This window comes from Ambystoma mexicanum, chromosome 9, assembly GCF_040938575.1.
Source record: "Ambystoma mexicanum isolate Mex_15411 chromosome 9, UKY_AmexF1_1, whole genome shotgun sequence".
NCBI classification, from domain to species: Eukaryota; Metazoa; Chordata; class Amphibia; order Caudata; family Ambystomatidae; genus Ambystoma; species Ambystoma mexicanum.
In genome coordinates, this window is record NC_090931.1 from 465,180,269 (window position 1) to 465,196,604 (window position 16,336).

The 16,336-nt window shown below is 52.1% G+C and overlaps 1 protein-coding gene and 1 non-coding gene across 6 annotated transcripts in view; one reads left to right on the forward strand and one right to left on the reverse strand.

Annotated features, from left to right (window-relative positions):
• Positions 1–4,646: 4,646 nt before the first annotated feature.
• LOC138491055 (5.8S ribosomal RNA) lies at positions 4,647–4,795 on the reverse strand. Its single transcript, XR_011275928.1, has one exon. It is a non-coding gene; the product is annotated as a 5.8S ribosomal RNA (ribosomal RNA).
• A 5,302-nt stretch (positions 4,796–10,097) lies between these two features.
• PGAP4 (post-GPI attachment to proteins GalNAc transferase 4) overlaps positions 10,098–16,336 on the forward strand; it is a 206,588-nt gene continuing 200,349 nt past the window's right edge. For 2 of the 5 annotated variants that reach the window (XM_069614999.1, XM_069615001.1), the window contains exon 1: positions 10,098–10,206. The gene's annotated coding sequence lies outside the window, so the exon portion shown is untranslated. Of the gene's footprint in view, positions 10,207–10,818; positions 10,987–16,336 lie in introns of those variants that run through there. The other 3 variants (XM_069615000.1, XM_069615003.1, XM_069615002.1) reach the window with 2 other exon arrangements.

The following is a 16,336-nucleotide window of genomic DNA, read 5'->3' on the forward strand; positions in this document are numbered from 1 at the left end:
TCTTGTAATCTTTATACCCAGAGTGACAGAGTAGGACCTCCTGGCAAAAGCGTCCAGGCTCCTTATAGACCCAACTGGAGAAAAATGTCAAATTGACACCCATCGGGACTTCCAGAGCAGTCCGGCCATCTGGTCCTTGCAGTCATTACTATGGCCAACGACAATGCTCGGAGAGCGGCTATCTGGTAGGGCAATGAATTCCAATGGGCCTGGACAGGAAGGGCCTTTGGCCCCCTACCTGGCAAAGGACAGAGGACTGGCAGGTGCCCAAGGTCATGGGCCAGCACTAATGATCATCCTCGAGCTCTGGCCAGGCCACCTTAGAGCTCCCCCCCTCCACATAAGAGGTTTGTCGCCCGCTTTCGGGCTTATCAGCACCCCCCCTCTACCACCCTCCCAGCCAGCCTGGAGCTTTAGCAGGGCCCCTTTAGCGGGATGAGGACCCCACTGGGGCTCCCCGCGTCTGCCACTGAGATTGGGGACTCTCGACCCAGAAACACGAGGCTCATGCCCAAGGCAGGGGCCAGCACCCCCCCACCCCAGCCACCCTGGAGCTTCAGCAGGACCCCTTTAGAGCTGTTCCCTGTGGGGAGCGATTGGGATCGACCACCACTTGGCTCGCGGACTTCAAAACCAGGCACGAGACAGGCGCCCGAGGTTGGGGGCAGCAGCCCGGCCATCTCCCTGGAGCTCTGGCCCCCCCTTAGAGCTTCTCCCACCACATCAGAGCCTTTTCCTCTGGGACTACCCCCCACACTCTGAGGTGAGGGCTTAAGCTGCTGCCTCTCTTCCCCGCCCTGCCCTTAAGGCACCAGGTCCACGCACACGAGCAGGGGCCTAGGAGACACTTCCACGCCGACTATTAAGCTCCACAAGGGCAGGGCTTACAGAACCCAACCGGAGACAAATGCAGGAGTCACCCGCAACTCGAGCCATTTGATCTGCCAGCCGCAACTCAAGCCATCTGGTCCGCCAGCCGCAACTCAAGTCATCTGGTTCGTCAGCCGCAATTCAGGCCATCTAGTCCACCAGCTGCAATTCGGCCCAGCGGCTGTGCCTGCCCCAACCCGTCCAGTGGCACAGGCTTAAGGTACCACCCCCTGCACTCTGGGGTGGCTTGCAGCCTCTCTTCCCCAGCCGTGGCCAGGGGCTTAAGGCACCACCTCAAAGGACCAGGCCGAGGCCATCTGTTCCACCAGGCTGATCGGGAAAGGTGAGAAGAGCGCTCCCTGCTCAGCCTGCACACCCCGAGTTTCGCGTGCACCCAGCTGCATTTTACTGTGCACCCCGCAGCACAGCAGGAGGAAGGATGGAGACCCTTGGCTGCGCCTTGCGATGAAAGGTTGGCTCAGAGGACAACTTTGATTAGATCGCAGCGTGGTAGCTGTTCTGCTACCTACGAAACCATGAACCAGAATCAGAATCAGATTGTCTACGAATGATTTAGCACCAGGTTCCCCACAAACATGCGGTACACTTCGATCGAGAGAGGTGGCCCCCTTCTGCCCACACTCGAATCCCGAGGCGAACGGCTCTATGCACTGGCCCAGAGACCAGCTATCCCCGGCCAACTGAAGCTCGACAGCGATGCAGTATCGTTACGGTTTAGGGGGGATTCTGACTTAGAGGCGTTCAGTCATAATCCCACAGATGGTAGCTTTGTCCCATTGACGCCTCAGCCAAGCACATACACCAAATGGCTGAACTTGTGGTTCCTTTTGCACTGAGCAGGATTACTATTGAAACAACACATCATCAGTAGAGTAAAACTAACCTGTCCCACAACGGTCTAAACCCACCTCATGTTCCCTATTAGTGGGTGCCCAATCCAACGCTTGGTGAATTCTGCTACACAATGATAGGAAAAGCTGACATTGATCAAAAAGCTACGTCACTATGAACGCTTGGCCGCCACAAGCCAGCTATCCCTGTGGTAACATTTCTGACACCTCCTGCTTGAAACCCAAAAGGTCAGAAGGATCATGAGACCCCACTTTCAAGGTCTGTATTCATACTGAAAAATTGAGATGAAGTGAGCTTTTGCCCTTCTGCTCCGCGTGCAGTTTCTGTCCTCCCTTAGTTCGCCTTAGGACACCTGCATTATTGTTTGACAGGTGTACCGCCGCAGTCAAACTCCCCAACTGCCACTGTCCCCGGAGAGGGTCACGGAGGGTGGGCGCCAGTCGCCAGAAGTGAGAGCCCCATGGGGCTTGGCCCCCACCTCACTGGGTAAGTGAAAAAATGTTAAGAGTAGTGGTATGTCACCGGCGGCCCAAGGGCCTCCCACTTATCCTACACCTTGCATGTCCCTTCACAGTGCCAGACTAGAGACAAGCTCAACTGGGTCTTATTTCCCTGCAGATTCTGCCAAGCCCGTTCCTTTGGCTGTGGTTTCGCTAGATATTAGGTAGGAACAGTGGGAATCTCGTTCATCCATTCATGCACATCACTAATTAGATGACGAGGCATTTGACTACCTTAAGAGCCATAATTACTCCTGTCGTTTACCCGCACTTCATTGAATTTCTTCACTTTGACATTCAGAGCACTGGGCAGAAATCACATTGCGTCAACACCCACCGCAGGCCTTCGCAATGCTGTTTTAATTAAACAGTCAAATTCCCCTGGTCCGCACCAGTACCAAGTCAGCTGCAAGGCGTCGGCAGAGGCAGAACGCCGGCTCCGAACCCTGTGAGGAAAATGGATAGAGGCGACCACTGCAGCTGGGGCGATCCACAGGCAGGGCCCGGCTCGCATCCAGATTCGGCACCACCCCCGGGGGGAGGCAGGGTGAGACGCCTCGTCCAGCCGCAGCGCACGCCCAGCCCTGCTTTGCACCCCAGCCCTTAGAGCCAATCCTTATCCCGAAGTTACGGATCTGACTTGTCGACTTCCCTTTCCTACATTCCAACATGCCAGAGACTGTTCACCTTGGAGACCTGCTGCGGATATAGGTACTCCCTGGCATGCCAGAGGCTGTTCACCTTGGAGACCTGCTGCGGATATGGATACAGCCCGGCATGCCAGAGGCTGTTCACCTTGGAGACCTGCTGCATATATGGGTACGGCCCGGCGCGAGATTACACCATCTCCCCCGGATTGTCAAGGACCAGCGAGAGCTCACTGCCGTAACCGCAACGCTTTCCAAGTCTTGGGACGCTCTCTCAGGGTGAACCCATTCCAGGGTGCCCTGCCCTTCACAAAGAAAAGAGAACTCTCCCCGGGGCTCCTTAGCATATTATTATTATTATTATTATTCTGACTTCCATGGCCACCGTAGGGTTTCATTTGGCCCTTCGACTCGCGCATGTATTAAGACTCCTTAGCCCGTGTTTCAAGACAGGCCGGGTGGTTAACCAACATCACCTCAGACCTATGGTGCCCTTTGTGGGCCTGCCCACCCAGCCGCACGACGTGGTCGGGGCGTACTGAGGGCAGTCCGCCACAGTCGCATTGGGAGCCCTGTCTCCCGTCGCTGCCCCGGCGAACCCCAAGAGGGGCCAGGACGGTTGCTGGAGAAGGGCACGGCAGCGGTCAATCTCCCTCGGCTCTGCAGACACAGCAAAACTGCTGTCAGGGGGCTGTAACACTCTCTGCTGTAGCAGAGAGCCACCTCCCCCCTGGGGCCTTGCCAGCCAGTCGCAGTGCACTGTCACAGAGGAAATGTGCCTACAGGGTCTGGGTCTGCCCGGGCCGCAGTCCCGCAAGGGCATTCACCGTTCCAGGCGACCCATCTACCTGCCGTGTTGAATCCTGCAGGTGGACTGCATGGACCCCACCAATTTAACTCTCAATGGTTTCACGCCCTCTTGAAAACTCCTCCTTCAAAGTTCTTTTCAACTTTCCTTTATGGTACTTGTTAGCAATCTGTCTTGTGCCCGTATTTAGCCTTAGATCGAGTTTACCACCTGCTTTTTGCTGCATTCCCAAGCAACCTGACTACAAGAAGACCTGATCCCAGCAGGCCAGAGGCCGCTACCGGCCTAACACTGTCAGCGAGGTGTGACTCGATCAGAAGGACTTGAGCCCCATGAGCGATGCCGGGGAATCAGTCTTCTGCACGCCAGTTTTCCCATGCCTGGGCTCTTCCCTATTCACTGGCTGTTACTGAGGGAATCCTGGTTAGTTTCTTTTCCTCCACTTAGTAATATGCTTAAATTCAGCGGGTCGCCACGTCTGATCTGAGGCAGTAGTCAGGGGAGCACAAAGCTCGGGCAGCTGGCCTCATGCTCGTACGGGGGTGGAGGGTTGCCCCAGCCCTGTGCGTCTGGAGCAGCAGAATGTGCGCTGTCCTGATCTGCGGCCGAAGCCCACATGGTAACAAGTCCCATGTTCCATGGTCATCCTGCGGCGGCAGCCACGGGACACCACATACAGCCACACACAGCATGGCCAGGTGCCCCAGGGTAGGGTGAAGGTGTGCCAGGCTTTTTTAAGCCCCGCCTCCACCACCATATCTGGGGCACGCTGGCCACCCAGCCCTCCCGAAACCCGCATGAGGATGGGAATAAGCCTGCGCGACAGATCCAGGGATCCTGCGACGGTGCTGATCGGAGCCTGACCTTAGGGGGACGAAGGGAACGGGGTCCCTGCAACAGTCCCAGCCATGCCCCTGGGAGGGAACCCCGGGGTGATTGATGTACAAGCAACCCTCAGACAGGCATAACCCCGGGAAGAACCCGGGGCTGCATGGTGCGTTCGAAGTGTTGATCAATGTGTCCTGCAATTCACACTAATTCTCGCAGCTAGCTGCGTTTCATCGACACACGTGCCGAGTGATCCACCGCCAAGAGTAACAGGCAACTTTATTTTGTTCCAGACGTCAGCCTGACCCTGCCAGTGCAGGAGAGGACGAGGGGAGGTAGAGCTGTCTGTGGCTAGACAGCCCAGCACCCTGTCTAGCTCGGCCGAGACCATTGTGGTTTATAAAAATAAATAAATATTCCAGGCGCTCAGCCCAGGAAACCTGCCCACCGCTGCAGCAGCACTGCGCTTCCCAGGGGGGTGGAGGAAGGCCGCTCCACCACCAGCTCACCCGGCCCGATCCACTCATGCTTCCCCGACCCCCTCTGCTCCCATTTTGGGGGGGTGCTGGGGGACAGATGGCGTGGAGGACCAGAGACAGTAAAGGCAGGGGGTCGGGTGGGACCGCTAGAGTCTTCAAAGCCCACCCTGGCGGCACAGGGACCTAGTCCAGGTACCTGGGCAAGAGGGGAGGTCACCCGCTGTGCCAGTGGACCTGGCCATCGCTCGCCCACAGATGTGGGCGGCTGGAACCTCGACGCCCGCCTGTTGAGTAAGCCTCCTGCTCCATGGCTCAGGGCTTGCGTCTGTTGTGCCCGGCTCCTGTCTGCCTGGAGAGCAGTCAGGTTTCCCTCAGTTCCTGGCTGCCACCACTCAGGGATTCCCTGCTGACCGGGGTGCGCCCACCAATGCCCACCCACTGGCGGGTCAGAGAGATGAGTGCACGCCCCTGTGCAGTGCACCGGCGGCTCGGTGAGGAGAAGGGGCCGCGCGGGGCTCCCTTTTATCCCCTGCAGGTTAATCCAACACTACCTGGCGTCCCCGTCCATCTGCTTGGTCGTGGAGCCCCTACACTGAACGGGAATTCCCACTACCCAAAGACTGGTTGCCCACACACACCGGACCACTCTGCGAGAGGTGCCCCGGGCTGTGCGTGTGCACACCTGGGATGCAACCGAGGTCGGGTCTGCGGCTCCCCCTCCGGCAACTCCGCTGTTAGTGATCCTTCATGCCCCCACTCACAAGCAGATATCCCAGCTCTACATGTCCCCATTCACACTCAAATGCCCCATTTCTGCTTCCGAACACATGTTCCAGATTCAAATGCCACCATCCCTCCCTCCGAACCCACACAAAGACACCAACATCTGTCCCTCCATACCTACACCAAGAAGCTCCACCTCTCAGAGCCGCACCCATGCTTCACCTCTACCTCCGGACTCACGCTCAGATGGCGTCATCCGCCCTCTCTCTATACCCACACCTGATTACCCCATCCATTTGACAACATGCTCCCACCGCTCCCATAAACCAACATCCTTCTCTAGACATATATACTCCGTCCCTCCATTCACACCCAGATGCCCTCCCTTCCTTCCCAACAAAGTGCTCCAGCCCTCACTCAGACCCACATGCTCCATTCCCTGACATGCCCCATCATATGCCCTGTCCCTCCATTCCAGGTCAACAATGCCCCTCTCTGATCCAGACTCCACCAAGGTGCCCAATCCCTTCCTAAAGACCCATACCATGATGCCCCATCCTCCCCCCACACAGCAAGATGCCCCTATCCCTCCCCCGACCAATGAGTGCTCACCCCTCCCTCCAGACCCACACCAATGTGTCCTATGCTTCCCTTCACACCCACAACAATGTTCCCATCCCTCCCGACCCACACCCATGTGCCCCATCCCTCCCTCTCAAACCCACACCAATATGGCCCATCCCACCCTCCAGATGCACAGATATCCCCATCCCACCCACACCGGGATGCCCCAATTCACCCTCCAGACCAACAGATGCCCCATACCTGTTCCAGACTGACACCAATGTGCCACCATCCATTGCAGACCCCAACAAGATCCCACCATCCCTCTATCCACACAGCAAGATGCCACCATCCGCCCTCAAGATCCACACCAATATGCCCTCATCCCTCCCCTGACCTACACAAATGTGCCCCATACCTCACCCAGACCAATGTGCTTGTCCCTCCCATCAAACCCACACCAATGTGCCCCATCCCCTCCCTCCAGTCCCACACTGATGTCCCCATCCGAACCAAACCAGGATGCCCCATCCCTCCTTGCAGCCCAACACCAATGTGCCCCCATCCACTGCAGACCCCACCAATATGCCACCATCCCTCCATCCACAAAGCAAGATGCCCCCATCCTGCCCTCCAGACCCATACCTGGATGAACCATCCCTCCCCAGACAAGACCAATGTCCCCATCCCTCCCATCAAACCCACACCAATGTGCCCCCATCTCTCCCTCAGACCCACACCACTGTGTCCCCAACCCTCCCTCCAGACGCACACCACTGTGCCCCTAATAACTCCAAACCCACACCACTGTGTCCCTATCCCTCCCTCCAGACCCACACCACTGTGTCCCTATAACTTCCTCCAGACCCACACCAAAATGCTCCAACCCTCCCAACACACCCACAGCAATGTGCCTCAACCCTGCCTCCACACCCACACCAATGTGCCCCAATCCTCCCTCCAGACCCACACCACTGTGTCCCTATCCATCCCTCCAGACCCACAACACTATGTCCCTATCCCTCCCTCCAGGGCCCAGGTCTCCTCCCCACCAGTTGCACACTGCACTGCCCCCCTGGCAACTCCATGCACTCTGGGATTGTTTCTGTATCCTTGTAGCCCCTACTAGCACTTGACCCCTGAGGTCTGCATTTACCCTTGCACTTGCCACCAGCTGTCCGCACTTTTATTTATGGTCTCTATTTATTTCACTGTTATCCTATCTACTGCACTGCCCCCTGCCCTTTCCTGCTGCACTTTCTTCCCCTTCCCCCTCCCCTTCACTTGCGCGATCTCAATGTCACCTGGCCTAGTAGGATCGTTGTGTCTTCCCTGTTTTCCCTCCCTGGCCTCGTCGCGCCTTGAAACACTTGTGTATAGGAGCGTTATAAATGCCATATCAAATCCAGATCCACACCACTGTGTCCATATGCCTCCCTCCAGACCTACACCACTGCACCCTATCCCTCCCTCCAGACCCACGACAGTGTCCCTATCCCTCCCTCCCCCCAGACACACACCACTGTACCCTATCCCTTCCTCCAGACCCACACCACTGTGTACCCATCCCTTCCATCAAACCCACACAAATGTGTCCCCATCCCTCCCGACCCACACCACTAAACCCTATCCCTCCCTCCTGACCAACACCACTGTGTTCCTATTCCTGCCTCCAGACCTACACCACTGCACCCTATCCATCCCTCCTGACCCACACCACTGTGTTCCTATTCCTCCCTCCAGACCTACACCACTGCACCCTAGCCCTCCCTCCAGACCCACACCAGTGTCCCTATTCCTCCGTCCAGACCCACACCACTGTGTACCTATCCCTCCCTCTAGATGCACACCACTGTGTCCCTATCCCTCCCCCCAGACCCACACCACTGTACACTATCCCTCCCTCCAGACCCACACCAGTGTCCCTATCCCTCCCTCCAGACCAACACCACTGTTCCCTATCCCTCCTCCGGACCCACACCACTGTGTCCCCAACCCTCCTTCTGGACCAACAGCACTGTGTCCCTATCCCTCCCTCCAGACCCACACCACTATGTCCCTATCCCTCCCTCCAGACCCACACCACTGTGGCCCTATCCCTTTCTCTAGACGCACACCACTGTCTCCCTATGCCTCGCTCCAGACACACACCACTGTACTCCAACCATCCCTCCAGACCCAAACCTCTTTGTCCCTATCCCTCCCTCTAGACCCACACCAGTGTCCTATCCCTCACTCTAGACCCACACCACTGTGTCCCCATCCCTCCCATCAAACCCACACCAATGTGCCCCATCCCTCCTTCCAGACCCACACCTCTGTACCCCAACCCTCCCTCTAGACGCACACCACTGTGTTCCTATCCCTCCCTCTAGACGCACACCACTGTGTGCCTCTCCCTCCCTCCAGACCCACACCACTGTACGCCAACCCTCCCTCCAGACCACACCAGTGTGTCCCTATCCCTCCCTCCAGACCCACACTACTGTACCCCAACCCTCCCTCCAGACCCACACCAGTGTCCCTATCCCTCCAGACCCACACCACTGTGTCCCTATCCCTCCAGACCCACACCACTGGACCCTATCCCTCCCTCCAGACACAAGCTGAACATGTTTTTTTTAAGTAAATGTAATTTTCAGTTTCCCGACTCAACCAGGTGTCTTGCAGGAACGTTCACGGTATCCCGAAGAAAATGCAAATTGTATTCTCAGCCAGACATGAGTATACAGGTTGCTGCTGCTCTTGCAGCCTTGCAGCCAGTGCCGTGTCGGTTCCCTCTCAGAAAAATGACGAGGGACAAGACGAAGTTGGACGCTCCAGGGTTTATGTAGAAACGTTCCCGGTATCCGAGGAAAATGCCCACTTGCACCAGCAGCCACAGCCTTCCTGCTCAGCGCTCACTGAAAATGCTCCGGAACGCTTCATTGCTCTGGAAAAAGCACATGATAATGTAGAAAGTCACGTGAAGAAGAGTGGGCGGCCGTTGCTATGGTCCATTTCTTGGATGGGAACTAGTTGCTACCCATTACAAAGGGGCAAATGAGCAACCCCCTCCCCGGGAATGCCAAATCGCCCCCCCATGCAGGAGAAAAAACAACTGTTATGCTGGAAATTCGTACCCAAATGTGTCTGCATAAAACACATATCCCATCTGCTACACATATATATCCCAATCTGCTGCACATAACAAATCCTCCAACTCCCCACCCCTCTCCAGCTCAGAGGATAACCAACTACTCGCTGTACTGTTCACTGGTACAGTGGAAGTCCCATTACGAACGGTGGAAGCACTGTGCCCAGCCCCACGCCATAAAACACATCTCCCCCCAGGCAAATTGCCCATCTGCATGAGAAAACCCCCAAAAGAACTGAATCCACCTGTACTTTAAGCATGGCCGTAATTTTAGGGGGGGAAAGGGGTGTTTGTCCTCCTAACTTTCATGGCACACCATTTTGTCCCCATTCATTTGGCTGGGGCACCTTTTCTTCAGCTGTCATGCCCCCTCCCAACATTTTCAGCAAAATGACTCCACTGACTTTAAGGAAGTCTTACCCTGATGCACATTACAAACCCCCAAAATACACAGAAAACCCTCTCCCGAATATTGCCGCTCTGCATTAAATTAACAATTAACATGGAATAATTTATCATAAAGTTTCAAACACCAAATAATCAACTATAAGAAATGTGCTTTGTAAAGGAGGCATCTCTCCCGCTGAGTCCTCTAATGCAATGCCTTGCCTTCCCGCTCGTGCAGAAAAAGATAACGAAGTGAACGTTGCAGAACACGTGACGCAGAGCAGCCCACGTGATAAAGCGGAGGCGGAGGGTTGCTGTGGTCCGTTACACGAATGGAAACTAGACATTACCCTTTACGAAACGATCATTTCCTGATTCCAGGCAGCATCAGGTGAGTGCATGTGATCCAGCTCGTGTAGTGAATTTAAATGCATTTCTTTTAGCATCCATTAACTTGGTCGTTCTCACACCTTTGTTATATTGTTAAGAGAAGCCGTTTTGCAACCTTTGGAATCGCACGTTGAAGCTGTAATTCGTTGTATTGTTTGTATTTGTCACATGTTGAAATTAAAAATTGCAAGTACGTGACTTTCCAAACATATGGTTTTGAAATTACACAAGGCAGCCTGTTATTGTTGGTATAGTAGACACAGCAGCTGCGCCGAAGCTCATTTACGGTACGGTTCAGTCTCTGGAATGCTCGTAGACGCAGTAACTGCTGTGCATCTACTACACAGACCCTGCTCTGGTGTAAGTGACTACATGTATAATAATCAGGCGTGTTTCTTGACCCGGACAAAGTGCGCCGGCTGCCGGGTTGCAATTGCCCCTGGAGGCGCAATTGCATACATGCCAACATTCAGACGCACCTGGGAGCAGCGATTTCATTATAGAAATCGGGAGTTGGAATGATGGGAATGCATTGGGGCTAGAAGTATTTTAGGTGGTAGAACGTGAACAATTGAAATATTTTTAACAGAAAAGTCGGGAGTCTCCCGCCTAAATCGGGAGGGTTGGCATGTATGCAACTGCCCTGGTCCCTTCAGGGGCGACATTTCCCTGAGTGTGGGGCACGTTTGCCGTGGGGAGAGTAGCCGCAGCGCAGTAGCAGCAGCTGCTGACTGGCTGTCGCTTAGTACTTGCTTAACGTGCAGAACTACTCAGAAAGAAGGTAGGTACAGCCTGATGCTTCTGTTGACATTTTAGAAAATGTTCCTTTAAACTGTGTACGTGTACATAGTGTTTGGCTGGTGCTCGAACAGTAGTTCGCCTAGTTCGGAGTGGGTTCTGGACAAGAACGGGTAAATTGGAATATTTTAGCACAGATTTTTTTTTTTTTTTTCCCCAACGTCTAGACACCTGTTTCGGTTGGATCGAGTGCATGAGTTGAATCGCTTTGCTGTGTTCCTGCTTCCCCTTTAGAATGTGTCCCACGTCTGAAAGGGTAAATGGCAGAATGTAGCTTCACTCTGTTCTGTCCCCAAAAAAGTCTAAACGGCAGAAACATTTCTCAGTTAAAGTGGGAGCGTATATTGGAAGTTGCTGCTGTTCTGGGCACTTTCAGCCGCAACCTTTTTTTCTTTGTTGATTTTAATTGGACAGATTTGAAACTTGGTACTGTTTTCTGCTGTACGGAGAACTTCATTTGTTTAGAGTTAGGATTCAGGGGCAGGAACATTTGGAACTCATTACACTTCTTTTCATAGTTCCATTGAAGTTTAATCCTGATGCTAATTGTTCTTCGTCCTGGCAGGAGACCTTTCTCTTACTGAGTTGGCTGCAGTGGTGCAGCTAGGATTTCGCAAAACAGGGTGAACCTGTGCTGTGTACACGTGGGCCAATGGTAAAGTTCCCCATAAACTTACAGGAATATATTTGATGAGACGGTTTGTTTTCTTTTGCTCGGTCCCGCTGACAAGATCCAAGTTTGAGTTTTGCTGGTATATCTTTATTTCATTGTTTAGAACAACAAAATGGTACTCCTTTCATTGGCAGGGCATTGATGGGCAGAAAGGTTCTGGCCAGAATTCGAAAACGTAGGCTGTGCAAAGATGAGAATTTTGCATTTTGTGGCTCTTCAAACTAGTTACTCCAAACAATGGACATTTCTTATGCCTTGTACTACTAGGGAAATGTGTTCTGATAACAATGGTTCATTTGCATCGAGTGACCTCACAAGAGATCCACAGTCACTATTGTGTAAATGTCATTCAGAATGAGCTAGTTAGTTTAACAGGGTCTCAAGTAAAGAATGCAAATTTACAAAGAGTGAAGGCTGCAAAATATTTGTTATTTTGGATTGTACTCCAAATATCAGCCACACTGAGCAACTGTCTTGCACTGTAAGAATTGTGGATCTTACAGCAAAGCCATTTCTATGAACAGGCTTTCTCCCCACCGACGACACATCTGGTGAAGGACTTGCAAACATTCTGTATTTTGAAATGTCAGAATGTGGTCTAAAGGTGGACAACTGCTGTGGTCTGGAGTATAATGGTGCAAACATGATTGGGATAAACAAAGGAGTCCAAGCGCGAGTTCTCGAGGAATACCCCCGTGCATTTTTTAACCCACGTGGCTGCCACAGTGTAAATTTGGTGTTTGGCGATGCTTCCGAATCCGTTGTGAAATCTGTTCCTCTTTTTGGTGTACTTCAGAGACTCTATATAATTTGTTTTGCAGGTTCAACCAAATGCTGGAGCATTTTCAGTGAGCATGTAAAATATCTTTCCTTGAAAAAGGTCTGTGAAACATGATGGGAATATAGAATTGAAAGCTTGAGAGCTGTGCGGTATCAATTTGTTGAGATACACACAGCGCTCGTGAGCATTGAAGAAAAAGTCAATGACCCAACATTGTCCTCGGAGGCTAAGTCCCTTGCTTTACACTTGGAAGATTTCAGTTTTTTTTTTGTACTTTGGTTGTGAGGTATGACCTTCTATTTCAGGTGAAGATTTTAAGCAAATCCATGCAGTCCAAACAAATTGATTTGCCGGCCTGAAATGACGTGCTTAAGAACTGCACTGCCTTTGTCAATAGGAGTGTTGGTTTTGAGTCTGCTGTAACAGCAAAAGAGAGAGCTTTACTTTTAGATGTTGATCCTACCTTTAAAACAACTAAACGGCATAGGAAAAACTTAGCACGAGACCCCTGAGAATGAATAAGAACTTTTTAAAGTAACCGTATTTTATACCCTGATTGACGCCATAACTACTTATCTTGAAAGGCGCTTTTCCCAGTTGTCTGCGCACAATACAAGCTGGGGTTTCATGTACAAGATAAAGCTCTTGCCTGAAAAAAAAAAGAACTGATACAACTGTGCAAGCACCTTCCGCAATTGTTAGCAAAGGGTGGTGATAGTGCACCATAATCTGATATAGATGGTTCACACTTGGCTGAGGAACTGAGACATAGCCAGCCATCACTTCAGAAGAGTGCTATTATTTATTTATTTTAGATTTTTAGAGCGCACTGCAGCCCTTGGGCATCGAGGCGCTAATTATGCCCCTTGAAGTTTTGCAGCACATTCAATCACATTGGTTGTTTCCAAATGTGTGGGTTGCCATGAGGCTCTTACTAATAATACCAATTACAGCGGCAAGTGGTGAGGGGAGCTTTAGTAAATTGAAACTGATAAAGACGTACTTGCGCTCCACGATGGCTGAGGAAAGGCCATCCGCCCTTGCAATACTTTCAATTGAGGGTGAACTTGTTGAAAATATTGATTATGCAGCAGCAATAAATGCTTTCACAGCAGCAAAGTCCAGGAGAGTGCCCTAAACATAGACAACAAATTGACACAAAACTTGAAAAGTATATACTGTTTGTGTACTCTGCTTTGTCTGAGGAATTACTGGAAAGTTCTTGAATCATGATGTAATAAAACAGATTTCATTTGTTTAGCAGTGATCTATTGACCTTGGGTAGGAGTTACTTAACAGTGTAGTTTAGGATTGGTGCACAGTGTGGGGGGGGACTCTTTGTAGTGTTTCGCCCTGGGCACCAAATGGACTAGAAACTGCCCTGATAATACTTGCGTAGGCTAATGATTGCAGATGTGTACTGTCTCCAGCTCCTCTAGTTTCGTTATGTTCCCCCTTCACCTCTTGCAACGATTGGGACAGTCCCGCTCGCATCATGCTCAAGTGCGACTGTATGGTATTTGCTATCTTGTCCCCAAAATCCTGAAAGCATTGGCAAAGGACCTCCTGGGTGACCACTTAATCTTTTGCAGTGCCTGCCTGTGCCCCCAGATCCTCTCCTGCCCCGGGCCCCTGATCTCCCCTAGCCGGTACATCGCTGTCTCTGCGCCAGAGTCTCTGCAGATTGCCCTCCTATGGTTTCTTCAGACTTGGGGGCAGCTTGCATGTCCTTCCCCTTGTTTTTGGAGACAGTGCGTAGGCAGGTCTGATGGAGGGAGCCCTGCCCCCTCCTCTTCTCCCAGATATTGTTTTGCATCCTTCTGACCTCTTCTGGCCATTTTTTCAGGGCGCAGGCACCCCCTCCCTCCACCGCTTTGTGGGTTCGCCATTGACTGTTCAGGGGGGCTGGAACTCCCCTCCAACTGTGCGCAGTTGAACCGCTATATGTCCTCCTCCTGGCCTGGGTGCCAGGATCACTGTACCCTGAGCCCGACCAAATAGTCTCTCCCTTATTCTTCCTTGCCCACCACATATGTAGATCTTTAGCCCTTTATTTGCCTCAGGACTGGCCTGGGAGGCCAGAGCCCCATTGGTCACTGTCTCCTATGCGTGGTGCGCCTCTTGCTCCCTTGTCTCACTTGCTGTGCTTCTGGATGGGGGTGCTCTGGCTGTGGAACTATATGCAGTTCCAAAATCCCAAATTTACCTCAAATGGGCCTCCAGCCGCCCCTGAATAACACTACAGGGCCTCCCCATGTCTACGCTGCAAGGTGCCAGCGTCAAAGCTTGAGCAGGAGCCCCCCGCCATGCTGCCTCACTCCTCAACGTCACTCGGCTCAAAGCTGGTGATCTCTGCCTGCTGAGCACTGGCCAGCCTCTCCCTTTCTTTGGGCCAGTGCACATGCTGACTACTGATGGTTCTCCCCCCAAGGGGGGGGGCAAGGGGAAGTTGAGTTGCTCAGGGTCCGGGTGCTCTTCTCCGCTCCGGAGCTCTCAGCAGTGGGCTACGGGTATGGCCCCGCCGGATCCTCCTGATCTCGCTGAGATGCTGCTTTGCCGGCGCAGGGGCGGCTCGGTCCTGCCTCGGTTTTCCTGCTGGTGCTCGCCAGCAGGGGAGCAACTGCTGCACAAATCCAGCCCCGGTGGGCCTCCAATATCGCAGGCAGCTCCTTCCTGATGGGCCCCTCCGCTGCCCGACAGTGGCTGCTTTCTGCCATCCTGCTTCGCAGCTGCATAGGATCCTCGGCCGCCCTGGGTGTCCCTGAGTGGTTCTTCTTTCTCGCGGTCTGCGAGCGTGTCTCTCAACTTGGCCTGCACTGGCCACGGGTGCAGTGCCCCCACACCTCCGACACCGCGGAGACGAAGGCCCCACACCCGCCTCTGCCGAAGTTCCTCAGCGATCCTGGCTGTTCACCACCACGGCCTGCATTGATGAATCCTCACCTGGGGAAGGCTCCTTTTTTAAAAATTGTATTTATTTATTTTTTACTAAGGCTGCTATGTGCTTGCTGCACTGGCATTTTGGCCAAAACAAAACTGCAAATATCCTCAGATAAGTGCACATCCTCCTAATATTACTTAATACAATTCATGTATAACAATGCCGCATAATTCCTTCCAAAAAACAACCTTGTTTGGAAGATCTATATTGTGGACACAAGACAGCATGTCAAAAATCATTTGATTTGTTTATTTAATCATATTCTAGAAAAATATTTACAAAAATAGCATATCAATAATATAAATGACACATCTATTAAAAACCAATTGTCAACATACTCATTTTGTCACACCAACAACAAAAAAGCTCACATCACAACTCAATCCTCATATACTCATTCATCCCCATACATTTAGAAAAACATCACTCGTACTTGTGCAAGAAACGCAATCCTGATATTTTTGTTCTATCACTCAGAACGTCCCATCTATTGGGTAAATGTCTTGGTTACTCAAAAAGTACCAAGTTCACAATGTTTTTAAAGGTAAAATACTGAGTAAGTGTTCCAATGTGGTTGCTCATAAACACATATCAATTCCCGCATTTTGTATATCTAAACCCAAGTTAGAGCCAACTCTGGGGGCAGTAGGCACTAAGGTGTTGTCGACTCGAGTTTCGGTTATCCAGCGCAGTCTATACAATATCCGTCTGGTGCACCTCATCAGGACATATACATTACAGATAGAAAAGAACAATTCTTAAAAGGGAATTCAAATTGGTGTGCGTTAGCTATTATCCTATTTTCAAAGACTGGTTTCTTTCACTTGATATAGTTGCCTTGTTATACCCATTTATCACATAGCCCATGCTCCAAGAGCAACTGATCATGATTTACCTTACGGTTATTTCCCATTTTCCAACAAGATGTTGTTTTCTCC